At 42.3% G+C, this 23,006-nt stretch overlaps 1 long non-coding RNA gene across 1 annotated transcript in view; it reads left to right on the top strand.

Annotated features, from left to right (window-relative positions):
- Positions 1–22,706, top strand: part of LOC124605599 — a 48,474-nt gene extending 25,768 nt beyond the window's left edge. The window contains exon 2 of the long non-coding RNA XR_006978660.1: positions 22,202–22,706. This is a non-coding gene — a long non-coding RNA (uncharacterized LOC124605599). The remainder of the gene's footprint in view (positions 1–22,201) is intronic.
- Positions 22,707–23,006: the final 300 nt, after the last annotated feature.

Genomic DNA, 23,006 nt, shown 5'->3' with positions numbered 1-23,006 from the left:
CATTGTCATCAGAGGATTACGAAAACGCAATTTATTAAACGATGTAGATGCCTATGGCAGTGTGAAACTAAGAAATAAAAAAAAATTAACCTTAGATGTATAGACTAAGGCTCATTTGTAGCTGTTAATGAGTCTACAACTAACGAAAATAAATGTCAGTCATATATTACACAAACTGCAAGCTCTTGTCGTTCAGGCAGTTTTCAGGTATGACATGTAATGTCAAATACCTCCGAAAACAAGGAATGAAGTTTGTCTGGCCACAAGTGCCAGATGTTGACTTAATAAATGGATAATCTTAATTCTAACCGCAACGGATGTTTTGAAATAAGGATTTACCCTGTACGTTTCAGACGGATGAAATTTAAGGTATTACGCTCAACTGAATTTAGAGCTACGTGCGTCGTACTCCATCCTGGTACCTTCCATTATATTTATAATTTTGGTGATGGGTCATTTTGTTTGATTCATTTACCATACGAGGTTTCTTTTTTTATGAGGCTTAGTAAACTACTTAAGAAAATTTTAGATCAGTGTATTTATCCCTGGGTCGTGAAGGTTTCATTGTGGTTTTGAAATATAGACCGCAAATGGAATGGTAGTTGACGGTTGTGTTGGAAGTATAGTCCAGTTAATGTACCCCAAATCCATGTTAACGTTGATCACCTACAATTTTTTCCATTTCCTCCACTGCATTTTAGAAAGTGTACTAATTAGTATGTAATATTTTCATACAAGCCTCTCTGTTCACTAAAGTAACACAGAAGAAAAATGGTCGTAATAATCACACTTGAATCTGAAGATCGGTCAAAGTATACGTGGTTTACGGTATTCGTACACTCACTCATATTCATTCTCGAAAAGCCGTGGTACAAGGTAATATTTAATATACCACGTGTTATGAAATGTGACCAATACGTTTGTATAGCTGAGCGAGTAGCTCGCCAGATTCTGACAGGAAAGTGAGCCACGCCAGGATCGAATCAACGTGGTTTATTAATGTTCGTCGGTGTATTACAATGGCAAGCCTGAATGTGGTTTTTTGGCGGTTCTCCATGATGTATAAGGCAAATTCTTGGTTGGTCCCCAATCTCCACTTCTTGAAATAAAGAAACAGTTGAAATATAATAGACACTAAAAAGGGTACACAATTCACAGATACATTTACTTCTACATGCATACTTCACAAACTCACTAAAGTGCATGGCAGAGGGCACTTCCCGCAGTACTACTTATTAAGGTTTGTAACCGTTCCATTAACATACGGAGCATGGAAGCATGATGTTTTAAATGCCACTGTGTGTGCTGTAATTAATGTAATATTGTTCTCACTGTTCCTACTGGAGTGACTAGCGGAGTGTTGTAATATACCCCGAATTCACCAATCAAAAACTGTTATTAGCCTTTCTCAGGATAATCTTCTTCAAGTGTCTGCCAGTTGAATTTCTTCAGCATCTCTGTTACTCTCTCTCTATACGTTTGATATGCACAATATTTGCGGATTTATGAACAGAACTGCCTGTCACAGACTGTTAATGGTTATCATCTTGTCACGCTGCACACGGGAAAGTGGGTCTGTTCGTCACTTATCTCTATCTATAGGAGCAATATTTTCATGAAGAAATCTGGATGTACGACAGCTATCAGTATACGCCTATTTTTTTTTAATCGCATAGCATCATGAGCAACACGAAAGTAATCACAATGAAGACATGTGAACTGAGTTCATTACAATAATGTGCTGTTACCTGCCTTTCTTTATTTTCGTGGTGTCCTGTATGGTATCCAATGAGAGAAAGGGACGTGGCACATTTTTTATCTCCTTTAAATAAAAATAAACTTGTAATTCTCACAGAGTGCAAGTACAGCACAAATTGGAGCAAATAAAACTGGCCCGGAAAATATCAATAAGACTGAATCAGAATTGACCCTGGTTAGTGAACAACAGAACTGTCCGTCACAGAAAATGCTGAACACTGTGATTTCGTTGCATCAACCGGTTCTGCCGGTGTTTCTGAGTGAAGTGGAATCAGGATATTTGAATCCTTTTTCATTTCTTCTGGTGGAGCGTGGCACGCATAGTGACGGTACGTGAACTCAAAGAACATGCGCCATTTCGCATCAGAAAATCCCCATCAGCACTGTGGCGTTTGATGATGTTGTCGAAACTTTGCATGTAACTGATACCTATTCTAGAATCCTTTTCCATGGCGTTTAAGTAATAATGAGTTCTCGCTCTATCAAATAGGGGCGTAATATTCATAATCTCCGAATACGCACAACGTTAATTGACTAATCTGTCTATCTGAAGCCCTAAATGTGTGTCTGACTGGTTTAAATAAAGCTCTTATCTTCCATACGTAAGTCTAAAGAATCTCTATATTTTCCAGGAACTAGTTATATGGTCTTAACTTCACGTAATATTCTTCATATCAATAAAAATCCTGCTCTGCATCTAACAGACTGAAAATCCAGAGAATCATACTTTCTCAAAACAGCAATGAAAACGACGAATTACTGAAATAACATATTTCCACTTCTATTCTTGAAAATAAACATTAGAAGCACTGCGCATTGAAATTCGTAGATAACTGTTACATATTTAATTCAATCTTAGCAGTAAGTTCATTCAAATAACCTGGCCTGGTGTAATTAATATCATTCGTCATTTCTGTAATCATGCAAAGCAACGACTGACTGATATATAGCTAAAATCAAATCTTAATTTAACGACAGTGGCGGTTGCTGTGTAAGAGCGCAAGAGCACGTGAACATCCCAACTTTTGACACCTTGCGGATTTATTGGTTCTTTTTCTTTGAATGCTGTTAAATGAAACATGAATGCCGTAATCTGAAATACATGACACTAAATCTGCCTCGATATGTATTGTTACTCCTCCAGACTCCGTGAAACTTGGCATCAGGGTCCTGAGCACATCTTGAACTGTGTATGTTTCAAGGAGCTTTTGTCTTATGGGTCAAATACATACGGATTTGATAAACAATGTGCGCGCTTCATGGCGTGCACAGCTAGCCTTTACCACTTAACTACAAGTTTACGTCAGTGCCACCAGGTGCTGCAGCAAACTGTTATCCCTGATCACTTGGTATAAATCTCACCTAGACTGCAGCACACTCCTCAGATATGCAATTTTACTCACAAGGGAACCTCCCCATCGCACCCCCCTCAGATTTAGTTATAAGTTGGCACAGTGGATAGGCCTTGAAAAACTGAACACAGATCAATTGCGAAAACAGGAAGAAGTTGTGTGGAACTATGAAAAAATAAGCAAAATATACAAACTGAGTAGTTCAAGGGAAGATAGGCAACATTAAGGATGCGGGGAACGAACATTAAGGATGCGGGGAACGCAGGAGCGCCGTGGTCTCTTGGTAACGTGAGCAGCTGCGAAACGAAAGGTCCGTGGTTCAAATCTTCCATCGAGTGAAAACTTTAATTTTTTTCTTTACAGTTTATGTGACAAACTCTTATGTTTTCATCACTTTTTTGGGAGTGATTATCACATCCACAAGAAAACCTAAATCGGGCAAGGTAGAAGAATCTTTTTATCCATTCGCCAAGTGTACAAGTTAGGTGGGTCGACAACATATTCCTGTCATGTGACGCACATGCCGTCACCAGTGTCGTATAGAATATATCGGATGTGTTTTCCTGTGGAGGAATCGGTTGGCCTATGACGTTGCGATCTTTGCGATGCGGTCGCAAAACACAGACACTAAACTTATTACAGTGAACAGAGATGTCAATGAACGAAAGGACAGATAATAACTATGCAAAAATAAAGCAAGTAAAATTTTAAGTCAAGGGTAGACTTGAACCAAAGAACTTTCATTCTGCAGCTGCTCACGCTACCACGGGACCACGACGCTCCTGATCTCACAACATCCATTATGTTGCTTTTGTGGCCCATGGACTACTCATTTTGTATATTTTGCTTATTTTTTCACAGTTCCACACAACTTCTTCCTGTTTTCTCAATTGATCCGTGTTCAGGTTATCAAGGCCTATCCACTGTGCCAACTTATAACTAAATCTGAGGGGGGTGCGATGGGGAGGTTCCCTTGTCAGTATTTAGTAAAATTAGATCGGACGTCTGTGTATGTTATAGATATACTAATAGAAAAACTTATTTTATGGGTTTCTGAATAAGTTAATAGTATATCAAGTTTTGGATTTTATCGTACAGTAATACATTTGAGTCGCTGAGAACTATAAAGGCCTAAAGCACGTCATCATCATCAGTTGTGAGATTGTAGTATTTATTCATGCTTAGCCGGCCGCTGTGGCCGAGCGTTTCTAGGCGCTTCTGTCCGAAACCGTGTTGCTGCTACGGTCGCAGGTTCGAATCCTGCCTCGGGCGTGTATGTGTGTGATGTCCTTAGGTTAGTTAGGTTTCAGTAGTTCTAAGTCTACGGGACTAATGACGTCAGATTTTAAGTCCCATAGTGCTTAGAGCCATTTGAGCAATTTTTATTCATGCTTTATGTTATGGTGAGTCAGTTTTATCTGTGCAGTAGGCCCCCATTTTATATAAGAACTTTCACGAAAACCTCTCTCACTGGTTTCTTTGATATTGACTTAAATGTGAGATTGACGACGTTGTACTATAGGCCTTTAGGGTTCTCAGCGCCTCATTTGTATTATAATGAAGCGACCATGTGTGTATACATTACTACTTGAATTTAATCAGTTCCAGAAACGTCAGTTTGTGTTTGGAGTTGGTTGTTTACTGTGTGGGGATTGGCTTCCATGTGCAGTGTCAACATGAGCTCTGCTCCGTCTATTTTAAAGGCTAACAGAAAAGTAAAGTGCCAGGAAAAGTTAGCTGCAAATGAATGAAGACCTTCCAGACCACAATCGTTGATCGAGAAAGTGACGAAATTAAATAAGCGTGGCAACAAGCGACCATTTGACAAAGAACTTCACAAGTAGCGTAAGTTGTTGTCCGGAAGTAAATTTGTGGACTAATAAACGTGTTAGGGATCTCGTACATTAGTTCGACAAATAAAAAGGCCACGAAAACTCCCATTTACATAAAAATGAGAAACTGGAGTATCGAAAGCTTGTATATTATTTCTTTCTTGCCCTAAACTATATTTAATTACGTATAAAACAACAAAATTCGACAAAAACTGTTTTTCTTTTGTGAGATAAGTTGTGCATGTTATTATTATTATTATTATTGTCAGAGGCTGTAATTATATAAACTTGTTGATAAGCATAACTGTTATACAGCAGACGCTATTAAATTTATACTCTCAAATTTATCTCAGTCTAAAAATTTGTGAATACCCAGAACGTATGCTCATGAACCTCCACCGTTTAACGGTATTGAACTCCGGGCACCTCTTGCCCTTACAATTGTTAGACCCACTGACAGGCTGCCGTCGCCGTGCGCATTGCTAAGTCCAGATTAGTGACGAGACAACTGACTGGTTTTGACAAGGCTAGTCCATTGCTTTTTCATTCAGTCGGTTTTTTCATTCGAATGAAACAACCGAATAAAACTAGCCTCTTCGCCACGTGAGCAATATGAACGTTGGAGAAAACGCCATTCCGTTTGCGGAGACGGTGGTTGACTTATTGTAAGGTATTATTTTTTATTTTTGACTCAATCACTTTTTTGTGATACAATCATTACCGGCTTCGGCCTTCAAGGGCGATATTCTGGTACTTTGGATGGCATTTGGTGAACAAGTCTTCATGCCTTGAAGGCGGAAACGGGTAATGTTTATATCATAAAAAGTGACTGAGTTAAAAAAATCTTATATCTCTGACTATGAGACGTTTACTTATAAGGGCACCACTTCTGCTCGGCGTCACCGATTTCTTGCAAATTTATGGTAGACTCTATACGCAGAGCTCGGTCAAAAATGAAAGTCACACAAGTGGGAGCGACAAATGACCAAGCGTTTAGAAAAAATAGCGTTTTTTCGCGGGTTGGGCGAGACATGAGCCACCTGTGTTAGCTAAGTTTCCAAACAGCGATTGGCACAGCGGAAAGAGTACAGAACGGTGAGCCAAGGGTCCGGGGTTGGAGTCTCTATGAAGAATTTGTTTTTATTTTTTTAATTTTCAGTTTTTAATTTAGTTACACTGCGAATAAACCTAAACAATGTTCAGTACATTGTATTTATTAATATTTTCTCTGAAGGCATCGAAAGGAAAGTAAAATTTGGGATTGCAAATTAATTTCCAGGAAGGAATTGTAAGGCGTACATGAGAACTACGTGCTAAGAAACACTTACCAATTGCTACGGAACACATGTCAATTGCTACGGAACACCTGACCAATGATGGTAAAAGGAAATGTAGAGGGCGAGAAGTGTTAACTGCAGCGAAGCCTGTGCACGAACGCTCTGTATGTATTCGACAGTTCATGCAGTACGGTGTTTGACGAAGGTTGTTGTGGCACCGATTAGTGTGATATTCCGTGTGGTATGGCAACATATCTACAAGATATCATCTGCATGATTACAATCTTGGACGAACATTTGGAAGGCTCAAAGCCCGTCAAAATGTTTCAATTGTGGCCACAATAATGGGTGTGTCCAAAAGTGTCATCTCACGATTTACAAAGGCCGCTGAACGTAGAAATGCTATGCGAAAGCATGTCTATCGCCGTAAACGACCACCACACCGCAAGTGGATCGACACGAAGACCCCGTGGTGAAAAGGAAAGGACAACCCACTCCTAGGTAGATAGCTAGAGACGCAGCAACCGCTACCACTATACGTGTCTCTGCCACAGCCATTTTTCAGAGATTAAATCAGGCTGGCTTGAATGTTCACAAGCCTGTTAAATACATTCCACTTCAACTACACCTTCATCGAGAAAGAGTTCGTTGTTTAGGGGGCATGTTGTTTGAGATCAGCAACAGTGGTCAAAAGTGATGTTCTCCGACAAATCCCGCTTCACAATTGCGAGTGATGCTGGCCACCAGTTAGCGTATAGAGAATGGGGAACATGTTACGCATCACAGAATGTTCATGAATGTCATCGGTATGCCCTAGGCGTTCTGGTATGACCAAACACCGCCACATATTTTTTCACGAGGTATCGTTACAGCATACCGGTATTGCAAGTACGAGGGTTATTCCAAAAGTAAGGTCCGATTGATTGCCAAATTGAAACCACAGTGAACATCAGAAATGTTTTACTTGTAACAATTAGCTACACCTTTCAGCTACTTCTCTACGTAGTCGCCGTTCTGACTTAGACTTTTGTCATAGCGTTGTACCAACTTTTCAATAGCCTCATCATAGAAGGCAGCCGCCAGTGCTTTCCGCCAATTCTCCACGCTGGCCTACACCTCGTTGTCTGTGTCAAAATGTTGTCTTCAAAGACAGCGGTTCATGTGACCAGAGATGAAACTCAGGGGGAGACAATTGCGGACTGTATTGTGGGTAATCTAACATTTCCATTTGAAAACGATGCAGGAGCATCTTCATTGCCCCTGCAGAATGCGGCTGAGAATTGTCGTGAAGACGAAACAGCACGACAGTTATGTAATGTTGGCTGCATAGCTTCAGGCGAAATTTCTCACCAGGCCCTCGTACTTGGCGGCAGACACTATTTTCTAGACATCTTTACGCACTCACTGCGAGCTCAGAAATGAGAAGAGCGACGTGATGCTAACTGGGGTTATACTAGAGACACTACCCAACACATCTGTGCAAAGCTTTATCGGATTTTCATAGTCGTTTCCATTTCGCGACCGATCGGACCTTACTTTTGGAATAACCCTCGTACATTATTCTGGATTATGTCCGACTGTTTATGTGTGCCGTCCCGTCTTTCTGTTTATGGACGACGATGCCAGCGCACATAGGACTGCTGAGGTGTTGGACATACTGGAAAGCAAAGATATTGAAAGTATGGAATGGCCTGCGTACTCCCCAGACCTAAAACATATAGAGCATGACTGGGATGCTCTTGGCAGACGTGTTTCTCAACGAATACCTCGTCCCCGAACCGTGCAAGAACTGAAAACCGTCTTGAGAGAGGAGTGTTACTATATGCCCCAAGGACTCCTCAGCAGGTGATTAGCCAGCATGAATGCAGGTGTAAAATGTGCATTAGTGCGCAAGGAGGTCACATTCCTTCCTGGGAGTCCAATATCGACCTTTATGTTGGAGTCCGACCTGTGTCGAAAGTGAACGTTATTTATGTCTGTTATCCTGTCTTCCTTTGTGGTGAAATATGTATCATTTTTCGTTAGAAATATACCACTCCACCTCTGCTACGTATTTACTATGTAGGACTGTTGATATTTTTAAAAATTTCGGGAATCCCATACACTGATATTAAAAAAAATATCACCAGTGACCACTGTTATATCGATAACAGTATCGATATAACGACGGATAAATATCGACGTACCGGCGTATAAAAATATCAGCTGCAAGGTAAATATACTGCCGGCTCGGAGCTATATATTTAAGTACTGATTTATTATTAGATATCCTGTACATCAACAAGCTAGCAGCCTGTTTACCCCCCTTAGAGCAAGAATTGAATGGAAAACGATGCACGTTAACGCTTGGCGACAACTACTTTGCTAACAATGGTAACTGCATGTAAGTGGCACAATAATAGGTGTCCGATGGGTCCATCGTTCGGTTTCATCAAGTATCGGATTTGTCTGAACACACCATGTTGACCCCCGGTCAGTGGCCCATCAGTTGTAGTGTCAAAATTCCTGGAGAAGTTAAACGTTGCAGTTTCTGTAAGTAGCGCCGAGCGCCGATTACGTCAGCATTTCCTTCACACGTCTCCGCCCACTGCAAAGATCAATCTTGTCATTTACGTTTTTGTCCATCATTTTCTGTAACTGCTTTTGAAGAATGCCGATGTGACGAAATAGCACACTACTTGCATTAAAAATTGTTTCTAATGCAAGTGGTGTGCTGTTTCTTCACAGCGGAAATCTTGTTATTCTATCCATACCGCCACCCCCAGTGCAATTGGACTTCTTCTTTGTGCCACCTTACATGCTTCACACAGTCAGACAGACGGACTGGACGTGGCGAGAGCTCAAAAAGTGGTAAGACTCCTTCACACAGTGAAATTAAAATTATGTTCTACAATTACAAATCAACAATTTCAAATATTACCGAAAATGGGGATAAAATATAGTATAAAATAAAAATATTGGCAGCTGATTACTTATTTGATTACTGATATGTCGATACATCGGAAGAGCACATTTCGTCTGCAGTTATCGATATTCATGGGAGAAAATATCGGTATTTTCAACAGTCCCAGTAGTGTCTTTCATGTCGTTGTAACGTACCCTCTCTCTGTTATTGTTTTTTTTGTTGCTGTTTTTTGTTATTGTAGTTGTAGGGATATGAAATTATTGTAGCGGTTTGCTTAGTCAGCCGTACTTCGGAATTTTTTGACATTAAATGGAGCCTGAAACTTGCGTAATAAATACTTCGCGTGAAGTGCGATTTGCGGCATAAACAATAATTAATTGCGGAGATGCAATCCACAGAATATTAACAGAAAAGCTTTAGAACAATGCGCACGACTGACTAGACACATTCAGAGGGTACGTACATTCACGTACGAGTGGTTGCGATCTGATGAGAAAGATCTATCTTAAATTTTTTTGTGTAAAGTATTACGTCGTAATGAAACTTCCTGGCAGATTAAAACTGTGTGCCCAACCGAGACTCGAACTCGGGATCTTTGCCTTTCGCGGGCAAGTGCTCTACCATCTGAGCTACCGAAACACGACTCACACACGGTACTCACAGCTTTACTTCTGCCAGTATCTCGTCTCCTACCTTCCAAACTTTACAGAAGCTATCCTGCGCAGAGCTTCTGTAAAGTTTGGAAGGTAGGAGACGAGATACTGGCAGAAGTATAGCTGTGAGTACCGTGCGTGAGTCGTGCTTCGGTAGCTCAGATGGTAGAGCACTTGCCCGCGAAAGGCAAAGATCCCGAGTTCGAGGCTGGGTCGGGCACACAGTTTTAATCTGCCAGGGAGTTTCATATCAGCGCACACTCCGCTACAGAGTGAAAATCTCATTCTGGATTACGTCGTAACTCACTCGGAGATTGCGAACGTACAATCATGGTAGAGGCACGTACTTTCTATCATTCCCTGTGGCCTGGGTAAAAGAATTGCAATTATTTAAATTTGAGAATATTTCTTTTTCTATCGGACTCCTATTTTTATACGAAAAGGAAGATTGCAGGTTCTGAATGTCTCGGGGCAAAACACATCGAAAGTAATCTTAGCGGCCACCAAAGGAAAGTAGTGAGCACAATCACGTACCTCTATTGTTGAGCAGCGCCGTCGTAAAGATTGTTCCTCCATCTAAAATTCGCCTTCTCGAATTAACAGAATAATTTGAACTCCATTGGTATGGGATTTAGGCTTGATCTTGACAGAAATTACAAAACACATTTTTCATCATTTAACACCTTCATTTAACATACACATAGACATGAAACTATACAGTACGTCTTTACGCCAGCACATCAGAACAAAAGGTAGTTAATACTAGAAGTAATAAAAGAACCTCGAAATTAGTCCTTTGTCTTTCAATGATAAAAAGTTTTTTAGAGTATTCCTCTGGTATGACAGTCGAACAAATTTTCTTCTTGTATCTTTGAGATTAAATTACAACATTGTTTAGTTCCTTTTCATCGTCCGTCATTGACAGGGATTACTACTGTCCAACAATGTCTCTGTTCCTTAGAAATTGTCAGTTTAATTACAGTCCCGTCTTGGAAAGTTATTTGCAGTGACCTCGTGGGCGCTGTCAGTTAAATCCTTTCTTAGACAATAATTTGAAATCCCATATTTCCCTTTGTCTTTCTTTTTCATACTTTTTATGAAAATACCAGTAAATACAACACACTGAACATTATTTAGGTTTATTTGCAGTGCAAGTAACGTAAAATTTCAAAATAAAAATGATAAAAAAGAGTTTCTGTGTGGAGTCTCGGCCCCATTACCCTCGGTTTACCATTGTGCACGTTGTCCGTCGCACCAACCGTTGTCTCGAAACTACGCTAACATAAAAAGGCTCGTGTCTCGACCGACCCGCGGCAAAAATTCAATTTTTTCTAAACGCTTGGCCTCATAGAAATTCCTACTTATCACTTTCATTCCTGGCAAAGTCCCTCACATATCACAAATTTGGACGCAATCGGTGACACGGTGAGGCGCGGTCCTCTTGTTAATGTGAGACACCCGAATGACACAAGTCTCTCGCACTTGACGGCAGGGTGCGTGAATTGTTTCACTCAGTCGCCGTGTTTGGGCGATTTCATTTAGATACTTTTCCAGCCTTTTCGGCTACACACGAACCATGACCAGGTTTGCGAACTTTTTTAGAGACAGATAACGTATCATCTTTCAAGGAAAACAATAAAAAGTATATTTCTGAAAGTGAAGTATTTTCAAAATTACTGGATTTATTTACTGAAATACATTTTTTCTTACTTCTGATATTCGGCCTAAATATGGATGTTTCGTTCGTTTTGAAAGATTTGTAATTGGTGCTACATTATAGTATGTTTAAAGAGATGAACGATTACTTTGTTATTAAAATCTATTGAAGCTCTCTTTCTCTCTCTGTCTCTCCTCCCGCTGGTTTGCACGCATCACCGATAGTCATATTTCAGTAAATTCCGAGGCGGTGTAAACGGAAAATCCGCACGATCATTCATGCTTTCTGAAAATATCAATGCAAATACATTTTATAAAAATGTTTGATGATTTAGTCACTTGCTTATTCAGCATATACTGTCACCTGTCCGAAATACTGTAGTTGGTTTTTGGAAAAGAATTTGTCCCCATTAACTATGTTTTTTAATTTCTGTAATTAATATAGCTTCATAATATGAGTTACCCTTGCAGATACAGATATAGCATTGAAATTGTCTTGAGGATAACTTTTTATCCAGCTATATGATCTCTTCCATTCCCCTGTCACTGAACCTTTCTGCTTTCCGATTTGACACAAGGTTCATCATTAAGTAAATGCCTATTCATAAGCATGGACGAGAAACGGGACTACATGCTACTTATTGACACTCAATGAAAAGCAGATATCGAAATGGTAACAACAGTGACGATAGGGGATAACAGCGTGCAGTCAACAATATTGATTTAACAGTGGCAAAACGATGTAATGTTTCCCCTCAGAACTGAATGCGCCGGACTGCGTCGACTGTTTTCATTCTGTTGCCCCCCAGACTGGTTCCACTTGAAATAAATGAATTAATAATAATCCTGCAGATACAACTGACTAAATAGACTGTTTTCATTCGGTTGCTCTCCCAGACTGGCACCCGCGCAAATGAATGAATGTCTTAATTAATTAATTAAGTAATTAATTAACACTCCAACCGAAACGTAAAGCTTTAACTGGCTGCGTTGATTGCTCCCTTAGACTGGTTTCACTCAGAAGAATGAATGAATAATGCAACTGATACATAAAACCACAACTAAAGGGGTTGATTGTTTTCCAGCCAGTCGGTTGCTCCCATCATTAAGCCAGGTACTAATTTCTCCAGAAAATGTTATATCAAACAGGTATGCCACTCACAAAATTACAGTTGGTGGTGACTGCAATCTGCTCTCGATATGTTGAAGAAAATGCAGAAAATACAAGTTTCAAATCGGTGGTAGGCACAAAACGCGTCCGAAATCGTTCTGAACGCTTTCGCAGAAAATTATTTTGAACACTTAGTTCATGAGCCTCTTGAAGTGTAAATGGTTGCGGAAACATACTTCATTTCTCAGCAACAACTAATACAGAGCAAATAGGGATCATCATGACGAATACAGGGGTTAGTTGTAGTAGTTAGTTGTAGCGAGACTGAATACCATAACATCCTAATCCGCCAAAAATAAACTCACAATGTATCTATTTAAAAAAGTAGATAAAAATTCGCTTGACGCCTTCGTAACAGACAGTCTTCCACCAATCTCACTGCCTAAGCGTAGACCAGATGTTGGGTAAATTCAGAGAAATAGTGTCGACAGCAGTTGAGAGATATATACCAATGATCTCTTAATAATGTTACTGATCCCGGAAGAAACACAAAACTGGTCAGAGCACTGATGCGGGAGAAACGGAAAAAGCGTACCAAATTTAAAAGAACGCAAAATCCCCAAGATTGGCAAAGTTTCACAGAAACTCGAAAGTGACGATCTTCAAAGCAAGATGCTTTTGATAGTTTCCACAACGAAACCCTGTCTCGAAATCTGCCAGAATACTCAAGGACATTTTGTTTGCATGTAAAGTACACCAGCGGCAAGAGGGAATCAGTACCCCTACTGCAAAATAGGAATGGTTATGTTATTGATAACAGTGCCACTAAAGTAGAGTTGTTAAACACTGTTTTCCGAAATGCCTTTACCATAGAAGACGAAGTAATCGTTCCAGAATTCGGATCAATAACAACTGCCAACATGAGTAACTAAGCAGTAGGTATCCTCGGTGAAGCTAAACAGCTTAAATCACTTTATAAAGACAACTGTTCTGGTCCAGGCAGTATATCATTTACATTCCTTTCAAAGTATGCTGATACAATAGCCTCATACTTAGCAATCATATACAACCGTTCCCTCGTACAAAAAATTGTTCAAATGGCTCTGAGCACTATGGGACTTAACAGCTGAGTTCATCAGTCCCCTAGAACTTAGCACTACTTAAACCTAACTAACCTAAGGACATCACACACATCCATGCCCGAGGCAGGATTCGAACCTGCGGCCGTAGCGGTCTCGCGGTTCCAGACTGACGCGCCTAGAACCGCACGGCCCCATCGGCCGGCTCGCTCGTACACAGATCCGTACCTAATGATTGGAAACTTGCACAGAACACACTAACAACCAAGAAGAAAAATAGGAGTAATCTTCTGAATTACAGGCCCATATCAATGACGTCTATCTGCTGTGGGGTTTTGGAACACATTTTGTGTTCAAACATTATGAATTATCTCGAGGAAAACGATTTGTTGACAAATGGCCAACACAGATTTAGAAAATATCGTTCTTGTGAAACTCGGTTAGCTATTTTAATCTAACGATGAGTGCCATCGACACGGAATGTCAAATTGATTCCATATTTTTACCTTTCCGTGAGGCTTTTTACACCGTTCCTCGCAAGCGACTTCTAACCAAATTGCATGAGTACGGAGTATCGTCTCAGTTGTGTGACTGGATTCGTGGATTCCTATCATAAAGGTTATAATCCGTAGTTATTGGCGGAAAGTCATGGAGTAAAACAGAAATTACATCTGGCGTTCACCAAGGAAGAGTTATAGGCCCTCTGCTGTTCCTGATCAGATGAACAAAACCAGCTGCAAAATGATTTAGACAAGATATCAGTATTGTGCAAAAAGTGGCAGTTGGCTCTAAATAATGAGAAGTGTGGAATCATCGACGTGAGCACTAAAAGAAATCCACATATTTTCGGGTACATGAAAAATCACAGAAATCTAAAGGCTGTGAATTCAACTAAATACGCTCAAACAGATATTGTTGTGGGGAAAGCGAACCAAAGACTGCACTATACTGACAGAACACGTAGAAAATCCATCGCGTCTGCCTACACTACGCTTGCCCGTCTTCTTCTGGAGTTTTGCTGAGCGATGTGGGGTCCTCATCAGATAGGATTGAGGAAAGATACCGAAAAAGTTCAAAGAAAGGCAGCTTGTTTTATATTATAGCGAGATAGTGGAGAAAGTGCCATGGATGTGATGCTTGAACTAAATAATAAATGTCGTGTGACTTGAGACTCCCGTCGGTTGCAAGTCTTTCGATTTGACGCTACTTGCTCGTCGATGGGGATGAAATGATGATGATTAGGACAATACACCGCCCAGTCCCTGGGCGGAGAAAATCTCCGACCCAGCCGGGAATCGAACGCGGGCCCTTGGAATTGACGTTCTGTCGCGCTGACCAGTCACCTACCGTGGGCGGACATGCTTGAACTAGAGTGGTATCATTAAAATAAAGGCGTCTTTCGTTGCGGCGGGATCTTCTCACAACATTTCAATCACCAAATTTCCCCTCAGAATGCGTAAATATTTTTTTGGCGTCTATCTACAAACGGATGAATGATCATCATAATAAAATACGAGAAATCAGAGCAAGCTCGGCAGGACTTAAGTGTTCGGTTTTCCCACTTGCTGTTGGAGAGTGGAACGGTAGAGAAATAGCTTAAGGGTGATTCGACGAAACCTCACCCAAGCACTTAACTTTGAAATCCAGAGTAGGTATACAGTGTGAATCGCAGGTTAATCATGTAGATGTGGAGCAGAATTACTGCGTGGCGGCTGAAAACGTTTTCAAGAAGGTTATTACAAGGTTTATCTCTCACTTGTAAGTAGTTTAATTCTGACACTCAGAAAGTTTTCCACGTCACAGTAACCTTATTACCAATAAGAAATAAAACAGACGCATGGACGGCCGATATCAGCGGTCAGTTATAAAACTTAGAAGAGCCGTTGCATGATCTCAAGATTGGTGTTCGGTGCTCGAAGTATGGTGCCGTAACGCATCATAACATAATTCTTACACCAAACTATTAATGCTAGCTGGAATGTCCAGACTCTGTTTAACACAACCCACTGTAGATGAATGACAGTATGTGCAGTATAGATTCAGAAAAACGGATCCGTGACAACCTTCTGACGCGTGCATGATGTGCTGGGTGAGGAGAGGACAGTCAGCGGAAGCACCGCAATCCCGTGGCCACCCGATCGCCTGATCTGCGATATTTTTCCCTGTTGGGTAAATTGAAGGGTCTGGTCTACCCAGGTAATCTCCACACACTGGCAGAGCTACGGCATAACACTGAAACCGCTGTTGCAGGAAGGGCTGCTAGGCGTGATTCACAGTTGGATAAACCGAGCGTGGATAAATCGAGCACAGCGCTACATCTCTGTCAACGGTGTTCGTTTACATAATATTCTCTGACGGTCATTAATAATTTTCAATCCCGCGTCAGTGTTGTTGACAATACATGGGCCATTCAATTTTGCCTATCTAGTGTGTGAAGTGACCTCTTCATTTTAGCAGTGGTGGCGAACCTGGACAGCCGGCCGCGGTGGCCGAGCGGTTCTAGGCGCTACAGTCTGGAACCGCGCGGCCGCTACGGTCGTGTGTGGATGTGTGTGACGTTCTTAGGTTAGTTAGGTTTAAGTAGTTCTAAGTTCTAGGGGACTGATGACCTTACAAGCAGTCAAGTCCCGTAGTGCTCAGAGCCATTTGAACCATTTTTGAACCTGGTCAGTTTTCAGGAGAAGGGTTGTATTTTACCTCAAAGTTCTTTGTTTTCATAATGTTCTGTATTGTTTTTGAACGAAGTCATACGTAATGCGAACTCTATAAACACAAAACTCTGTCTGTGATGCTAGCTATGCCGGCCGGTGTGGCCGAGCGGTTCTAGGCGCTTCAGTCTGGAACCGCGCGTCCGCTACGGTTGCAGGTTCGAATCCTGCCTTGGGCATGGATGTGTGTGATGTCCTTAGGTTAGTTAGGTTTAAGTAGTTGTAAGTTTTATGGGACTAATGTCCTAAGATGGTAAGTCCCATTGTGCTCAGAGCTATTTGAACCATTTTGCTAGCTATGTTTACAGCATGCCACGCATAGGAAAAGGGTGAAGCGGTGCGAAATATTGAAGGAAGTGTCTGAAGAGGTGCATCAAGTCAACTTGAGACACGCTGGGAACTTGGAGACATTTTGAATATCGCAAGTGTGGACTGTTTCCTTCAGGTGATGTCATGTTAAAAACGAGTTACAGAACTGAAATCAGTAATTAATTAGTTAGTTGGAAAATAATTGGCTGGAGCACATGTTGCTGCAGTCACTTATCTTTGGAAGTGCAACGCTCATCAATTACACTTTCACATGAAATATTGTTTAGAATTTCAAGTGGAATTGGGGACAGCGTGAAGACAAGCCTTTTTCCTTGACACTGTCGTGCAGATGTTACTGAAACTCCGTTCCAGTCTCATATATCGCACACGGCAACCTTTGGCACGGTTTACGTTCGAAGAGGTACTCTCAATAAAAGGTCACCCGATCTCTGTCCCACCAACAGACCGTACAACATAAGCCGTCGAGCAGATCTCGCCGAGAAAGCGTGTAATATTTTGGAGAAATACTTCTCGTCCGGTGAGTAAGATGCTGAGCAAGAGAGAAGTTAAGCCTGTACTGTGTTTGTCGCCAGCTATCATTGTTGCTTTTAAGTACTCCTCTCGAAAATAGTTGCTTTTATCATAACTCGTTACTAGGTAAAGACAAACTCTCAGTTTCAAGCACTAATCATATGTGTAAAGAAATTCTATTGCAGACAGAACTGGTCTGTCATATTACACACTTACGGAAAAAAAATCGCAACACCAAGAAGGAGTTGTGTGACATAACGAAAGTTTGAAGATGTGTCCCTACATCTGAAAGATGATGTCTATTCAAATTTCGCGCCAGTCGCATGAGAGAGGCGTTAGTAGCGCCACTATGACGATGCGCATCAGGTTTGCTTTGTACACACGCTGTAACGGTCGTGGGCGTGAGTTACCTTTGAGGTTGGATTTGATGAGTTGTCGTTAGTCAAGAATGTCTTTAAGGCGACAAAGACCCCATTATGAACACCTCAATGAGTTTGAACGGCGTCGTGTAACAGGGCTACGAGAAGCTCGATGTTCTTTTTCCGATATTGCAGGAACACTTGACAGGATTGTAGCAACTGTACTTGCTTTCTGGCAGCGGTGGCCAAAGGAATTATACGGTCCACCCCCCCCCCCCCAAAAAAAAACGGACTCCGGACGGTCGAGTGTTCAGCGTATGGCTCTGGCGCATCGTACGGAATCTGCAGCAGCAATTTGAGCAGCAGTCGGCACCACAGTGGTACAAGGAACTGTTACAAATCGGTTACTTCAAGGACAGATCCGTGTCAGAGGCCTTGTAGCGAGCATTCCCCTGACCTGAAATCACCGCCTTCAGAGGTGTCCACCGAGAGCTCATTGGGCGCGAGGAGGGGGGGGGGGGGGGGAGAGAGACAGGGCGAAGTCTGTCGTGTTTTCTGATGAACACAGCCTCGGTGCCAATGATAGCCGTGTGTTGCTTAGGAGGCTAGTTGAGGCCCTGCAACCAACGTGTCAGCATGCTAGACACACTGGCCCTACATGTGAAGTTATGATCTGGAGTGCGATGTCGTATGACAGCAGGAGCACTATCGTTGTTATCCCACCCGCACTGACTGCAAATTTATATGCTTTCCATCCTCTTCACCGTTGTCACAACGCTCTCCTGAATTAGCTGTTGGTTACGACACACCGCTTGCAGCCGGCGACGTAATTACTGTGATTCGTTTTCGTTGTTTGCAATGTTTTCTGGCAGGGGCGTTTACCTGCATGCGGGTGAGCGGCCTAAACTAATTGCGAAAGTTCTGTAATAGTGATAAGATTGTTACCACCCTGCTAAAGAAATCCAATATTACACGTCAATAGGCACCGCGAGGATACATTTAGAAACGGTAACGTCCATCTGCTGGTGGCCCAGCGATGTTGTGTTCGCTGGAACACGCTAACTGACAACCTCCCCCCCCCCCCCCCCCATCGCTCCGGCCCCCGCCTCTTCCCATGCTCGTATGCCAATCACTTTATTGTTTGGACTGTGACTGCAGCTAACAACTGTAAAAGGTTGTTTACGTGTAATGCTGATTATGTTTGTCAGATATTGAATCAAAAATCAAGCAGCGTAGCATCTGCTAACGCTAGAATTAGTGAAATGAAATGATATTACTTTCACATATTATATGGATGTTAAGTAATTTGTCAAAAAAACTGTGAGCACATACTGCGGAATGAGCGCTCCTAGTTTATCGGTGCTACGAGCTTTGCGCAGCTTTAAACCGACCTTGGCGGTAAACATTTTGCATATTTTCGCTTTATGTTAGCTGTAGTTTCCAAAACGTGTATATGAATATAAGCGGCGATCAAAAAATTTCCCTTCGAAAGCCACACTAACCCCTTTCCACGTGTCGCTACTTACATACCTGCATCGGAGTCACGCTGGTTTGCATGTAAGCTACAGCAACGTCCTCAAATGTAAAATTTTTGATCGCCGCTTGTAACAACCCAGCGGTAGCCTACTAAATTTTGTTGGCTCTGTAAACTGTCCGTAAGTGACAAAATTAAATATAGTGATTTTAAAACCTTTCGCCTCATGTAACATGTACTTTAGGTACGGTATTCAATTTCTGAGCAAAACTGAGTGTTCTTTGGCCCTGTGTTGAGCACATGAACAGTGTCGTGAAATAAACTTTAAATTTCATGAAATACAAAATTTGTAGTAAAGAAAATGAATCTAATTAAATGAGCTTAGACATTAATGCTGAAAGACAGAATTTCCGTGAAGGGAGTGATGGAACGTTGTACTTTAACCCTATGTTCTGGTATAAGCAATTTTTCAACAAGACAAGTAGGCCTACAAATCAAAACGCCTCGTCTACAAACTTCTGTGAAAGAGTCGACTACATTGAAACTAAACTACAGAGCTCCTGCTACTGCAGTACCGAAGGACTTCATGAACGATGCCTGATATGAAGTGCAGTGTTTCACTTGAAATATCCACAAAATTAAGTACTGCTCTACTCGGAAGAAAATAACTGTTTGAAGTTACCAATACTGTTCTACTCAGAAGAAAATAACTGTTTGAAATTAGCAATATTTTCACTGAAAATTAATCTGCTTGCTAGTACAACACCTGACAACCCCGACTACAAACTGTTTGCTCACGAATGCAAGGTGTGATCTGCCCTGAAATAAAAGTGACTTACCTCTAGCTCAGCATACTGTCTTTGCGTCGGGAGTACTGACATTCTCGAAAGCAAATACAAGTCAGCAGATGCAGCAGTTAAAGGAAAATAAACTACTCACTACTAATTTCTTTCTTTTTTGCTTGCTAGGAACGATCTGTGGCTTCGTGTGGCGTAAGGTGCAAAGCACACACGACAGAATATTCAAAACCTTACTATAAACCATGGACGTGGGTTTTACTTTAAAGAAAATCGTTCTTGAGAAATCAAACTCTAATTATTGGCAAAAAGGAGTGTAAAACACAAGAAGATTCTAACAACTGCGAAATTATCTCATTACAAAAATTACAAACGTCTCAACCAGTTGCGTAATTTGGAACGTAATGAAGGCAAAGAGATCAAATTAGCACTGATCATAAACATTATTAGTTATCAGAGGGACAAGGATTTCCTTCAGTTAAGAGTGCCGACAAACAAACATTTAATTCTTGCGCATATCTCCGTTACCTTTAAAGTATCTCCAAAATCTTCTCCATCAATATAAATAACGAGGAAGTATTACAAATGAGTTTTTATCTCCATAATAAAGTTTTCCATTTCGTTTCTCCCAGCTTCACAGATAATACACTCCTGGAAATGGAAAAAAGAACACATTGACACCGGTGTGTCAGACCCACCATACTTGCTCCGGACACTGCTAGAGGGCTGTACAAGCAATGATCACACGCACGGCACAGCGGACTCACCAGGAACCGCGGTGTTGGCCGTCGAATGGCGCTAGCTGCGCAGCATTTGTGCACCGCCGCCGTCAATATCAGCCAGTTTGCCGTGGCATACGGAGCTCCATCGCAGTCTTTAACACTGGTAGCATGCCGCGACAGCGTGGACGTGAACCGTATGTGCAGTTGACGGACTTTGAGCGAGGGCGTATAGTGGGCATGCGGGAGGCCGGGTGGACGTACCGCCGAATTGCTCAACACGTGGGGCGTGAGGTCTCCACAGTACATCGATGTTGTCGCCAGTGGTCGGCGGAAGGTGCACGTGCCCGTCGACCTGGGACCGGACCGCAGCGACGCACGGATGCACGCCAAGACCGTAGGATCCTACGCAGTGCCGTAGGGGACCGCAACGTCACTTCCCAGCAAATTAGGGACACTGTTGCTCCTGGGGTATCGGCGAGGACCATTCGCAACCGTCTCCATGAAGCTGGGATACGCTCCCGCACACCGTTAGGCCGTCTTCCGCTCACGCCCCAACATCGTGCAGCCCGCCTCCAGTGGTGTCGCGACAGGCGTGAATGGAGGGACGAATGGAGACGTGTCGTCTTCAGCGATGAGAGTCGCTTCTGCCTTGGTGCCAATGATGGTCGTATGCGTGTTTGGCGCCGTGCAGGTGAGCGCCACAATCAGGACTGCATACGACCGAGGCACACAGGGCCAACACCCGGCATCATGGTGTGGGGAGCGATCTCCTACACTGGCCGTACACCACTGGTGATCGTCGAGGGGACACTGAATAGTGCACGGTACATCCAAACCGTCATCGAACCCATCGTTCTACCATTCCTAGACCGGCAAGGGAACTTGCTGTTCCAACAGGACAATGCACGTCCGCATGTATCCCGTGCCACCCAACGTGCTCTAGAAGGTGTAAGTCAACTACCCTGGCCAGCAAGATCTCCGGATCTGTCCCCCATTGAGCATGTTTGAGACTGGATCAAGCGTCGTCTCACGCGGTCTGCACGTCCAGCACGAACACTGGTCCAGCTGAGGCGCCAGGTGGAAATGGCATGGCAAGCCGTTCCACAGGACTACATCCAGCATCTCTACGATCGTCTCCATGGGAGAATAGCAGCCTGCATTGCTGCGAAAGGTGGATATACACTGTACTAGTGCCGACATTGTGCATGCTCTGTTGCCTGTGTCTATGTGCCTGTGGTTCTGTCAGTGTGATCATGTGATGTATCTGACCCCAGGAATGTGTCAATAAAGTTTCTCCTTCCTGGGACAATGAATTCACGGTGTTCTTATTTCAATTTCCAGGAGTGTAGATTCCATTCTCTGAAAAGCTCAATCGTCCGCTACTATGCCTGTAATAAGAATGCCCCAACGCTGCACAACTGACTGACTTGCAAGTCAACCGCAAATAAAACTAAATACAGACTCAAGGATCTTATTCGTTACACTTGCAGTGCGTTCGTGCATCTTTGTCTGACTACGATAAAGATCAATTATTTACAGTAGTAGAAAACATGTGAGAAACTTACAACTCTGAATAGAAAACGAGTATATAAAAAAAAACTATCTTTAACTATTGTTTGTTGTTTATAGTAAGCAAAAAGACAATCATGTTAAGGAATTGTTGTGGGCTGTGTTGCAGATTGTTGCCAGAGTGGTGCAAATGTACTTCGGTCCAGTGCTTATTGTTCTCCCGCTGGTGCTTGTGGCACACCGCCCTTGCGATGGCGGCATCGTCATCAATAAGTTCAGCAGCTTCGTGAAGACGTCCGTGCCGCTCCAGCGAGCTACGTCCACGAAGCTGCCTCCGAGATCACAGCGCGCTACCTCAGCAGCCAATCACAACCGGCACCGCAACGCACCTACGCATCAACAGCAGCAACAACAGTCCTCTGGCGGCAAGTTTTTCGTGACGTCACTGACGAACGAAGTGACCACGGCAGGGTCGGATACCACGCACGTGAAAACATTCATCGTCTTCCCTAACCCGGCTTCAGAAGGGGGCATAACGGGAATGCTACAGAATTGTGTGAACGGACGATCTGCACCCGCTCCAGGAAACTAAACATCTTGTACATATTTATCATTCATTTGCTTGTCGCCATTTCAGAAAATAAAATGCTGAAAATACACCATTCATTCTGGAACTCACTTTTTATTGGCTTGGATGTCGTGAGTCATACGCCATGAGTTTGGTACAAATATTAAAACATCTATACAAAGAAATGACAAGAGTTTGAACACTGATTTAAGATATTTAACTGTGTACATAGACACAATATCCATAGCTAAAGAATTTTGACAGGAAACTTACTGTAGACAAAATAGGGTGTAACAAAGATCAAATGACCTTCCGTTAGGAATGTGGAATGCACTCAACGACTGTGATATGACTTGCAAAATTATGGAAAACAGCAATCGATCAGTCGTCCTTTCCTTTCAGGCTT

The sequence above is a fragment of the Schistocerca americana genome, chromosome 3 (assembly GCF_021461395.2).
Source record: "Schistocerca americana isolate TAMUIC-IGC-003095 chromosome 3, iqSchAmer2.1, whole genome shotgun sequence".
In the NCBI taxonomy this organism is placed as follows: domain Eukaryota; kingdom Metazoa; phylum Arthropoda; class Insecta; order Orthoptera; family Acrididae; genus Schistocerca; species Schistocerca americana.
The sequence above is the reverse complement of the archived record's forward strand: the minus strand, read 5'-3'. Positions and strand labels throughout refer to the sequence as shown.